We start from the raw sequence: 2,660 nt of genomic DNA, 5'->3' as shown, positions 1-2,660 counted from the left end.
AGGTGGTTGGTAGACCCCTGCAGAAACACCAGGAACTGACCAGCCGTGGTAGGACACCCAAGCTACAGGGGTGCCCTGCAACACGTGTCCCTGATAGAAGAAGAGAGAAATTCGAGCCTGCAGTTTTTGCAGCACATAAAAAGAGCGGGTAGATCTCCTAGTCCATACAGCTAACCTAACATTAAAATAACACATTTTCCTGTGTTAACATTAAGTTAATGTGGAAGGACAATTTTTTTCATCTGTCAAGATATTCTTAAGGTAATGTGAAATGTTTGCTGGATTTAACTTTTTAAACACCAAACCATGAAAAAGTATGGGGAAATGGAAGCATAGCTCCAAATTCATATTAGCATACACCCAACTGAAGTCGAGATAGGTTATTTTGTATAGCAGTGGTCTACAGGCTGGATGGTCCGGGTTTGATTCCATGCATTCAGAGATTTTTCTCCTCTTCATAGAATCTGGATACATTCTGGGGTCCCTCCAGCCACTTAGCTAATGGGTACCAGGGGATTCTGAATACTGACTCATCCATGTGAGGGTTGTGTAAATAGCATAAGTTGAAGTATATGATTTTAAGGTTGTTCAAATAGCATGAGGTGACAATGTGATGTATGTGAATGGATGTATCTCTGAATAACCGCGTGTGTGTAACCACTGTTGTTATTGCTGATTTTAGACATTCTTTGTATTTATACAACATGTTCCACATCCAGCAGCCATTTGACTTACTTTGGATCTATGGAATGCATTGTAAGTATAAATTCTCTCGGCTAGAGACCGCCTCTGTGGTCCAGTGGTCAAATTTCCTGACTACAAATCCAGAGGTCTGCGTTCGATTCCATGTGCTACCAGATTTTCTGAGAAGTACTGGGTCTGGAAAGGGGTCCATTCAGCCTCATGAGGATAGTTGAGGAGCTGTTTCAAGGAAATAGCAGCTCCAGTCTAGAAAACCGAGGTTAACGGCCGTGGGGATTCTTTGCGCCGACCATGTGACACCCTTTTTCCGCTAAAGCTGGCACTAACTTCGCCGACAAGTGGCAGTCGCTCGGTCAGTGTAGTTTGCTTACGGACAAAACCACTGAGTTTTTTTTCCATATGTGAATTAGCCGGATGGCTCAACAGCCTTCTCACAATTTCAGCGCGGAACTTTTCATATATCTCTGATGACAAGGTGTGATGAAAACTTTCTGACTAATAACGGTCTTGTTCTCTTGCAGAACTTCCGATGAACAAGGTTGTGGTGGGAATAGTGCCAATGCCAAATACAACTTCAGTTGGACCCAAGTTAGACTCTTGGAGCAAGAATATGCACCTCGTGTGAGATGGGAGCGACTTCAAGATAATTAACGAGAAGCCAACTATAAACACGTGAAGTCCAGGATTGACCGTACGAAGAGACCATTCAGTCTAGATCGCGATGAAAATGAGATTCTAGCAGGGTGAGTTGTGGCATGGCTCAGGAGAGAAACATACCAGGTGCTGGCTATCACCATTATAAAGTGGAAGTAGAGGTCACCAGCTCCTCCGTTGGAACGAGACCCCTACTTAAGCTGAGGCCAGAGCTGTTGAGGCTGCTGCCCCCCTTGAGGGAGCATCACATCCGTGAGCTGCTGGTTATCTGAGAGGCCGTAAAGCATTTCTGTTACATGCTGGAAGCGCGCCGTAAGCCGCATCACATATGCCTTCCAGTAGAAACGGCACAAATGCTGACCGTGGACCTCCGACACGCTAGTCAGCCGCAGGTGCCCTTACATCGGGAGTGCAGAAAGTAACAGCGAGGCTTTAGCAGCAACACCTTCAGCCAACGCAAGAAAACCCTGCCGGTTGGCAGTTACACGGCCGCCGATGCTAGGAGGACCAGCCGACTCGTAGTCGTCCGGCCGCGTGCAGAGAAAAGGTCGCCCGGCTTGCATGGAAGCATGATATATGAAGGGTGATTCCCCCATTAGAATTTCATGCACAGGAATTTATTGTGGTCTAGAGAACTTTGGCAGAAATGAGTGATGTAAACTTTTGCCTCGTACGACTTGCAGGGTTAGGGTGGACATATGCCTCTGAATAGAAGCCTGCGCCCCTTCATTACAGTTTGACACATACCATGTCAACATTATATCATTACATATTTAAATATTTGTATACTGCCGTAATTCACAATTTCTGTATGATGTGTATATATCAAACTTGTAATCATTTCTCATATTTATAAATATCCATTTTCCTTAGGTTTTTTTTTAGGTAGGTTGTTATTATAAGAACTTTCAGAGCAAGCAGTTCTGATGTCACAGATGGAAATGTCAGAACTGAAGAATTTGCAACTGCCATTTCTGTATTTAAGAAGTTGATATTCAAGGATCAGTTAGAAAGTAAATACCTATAGTCTAAGCAGGGCAGTGTTTGTTATTATACCATCACCATAAAAGTCTAATGCAGAACTGGTATAAATTATGATAGGACCAGAAGATAGCATTCAATGGCAGTGTTCCAGTCAGTATTACACCATCAGCCTTTGCTAAGAAATTGTGCTAATTTTATCAAGCTGTCTTTCTAGAACATCTCACTTTTATAGTTTGTATATTCAGCAGAAAATCATGATTTCAGAGTGACCCTCAAGGCTTATAACTTGTAAGGGTGGATCAGTGGAAAAGGTATTTTGT

General features: G+C 43.3%; 1 long non-coding RNA gene across 1 annotated transcript in view; it reads left to right on the top strand.

The window, feature by feature from the left end:
* The window catches only part of LOC111875285, a 16,126-nt gene extending 13,473 nt beyond the window's left edge, over positions 1-2,653 (top strand). The window contains exon 3 of the long non-coding RNA XR_002844700.2: positions 1,224-2,653. This is a non-coding gene — a long non-coding RNA (uncharacterized LOC111875285). The remainder of the gene's footprint in view (positions 1-1,223) is intronic.
* The last annotated feature ends 7 nt before the right edge of the window (positions 2,654-2,660 follow it).

This window comes from Cryptotermes secundus, unplaced genomic scaffold, assembly GCF_002891405.2.
Source record: "Cryptotermes secundus unplaced genomic scaffold, Csec_1.0 scaffold1364, whole genome shotgun sequence".
Taxonomy (NCBI): domain Eukaryota; kingdom Metazoa; phylum Arthropoda; class Insecta; order Blattodea; family Kalotermitidae; genus Cryptotermes; species Cryptotermes secundus.
The sequence above is the reverse complement of the archived record's forward strand: the minus strand, read 5'-3'. Positions and strand labels throughout refer to the sequence as shown.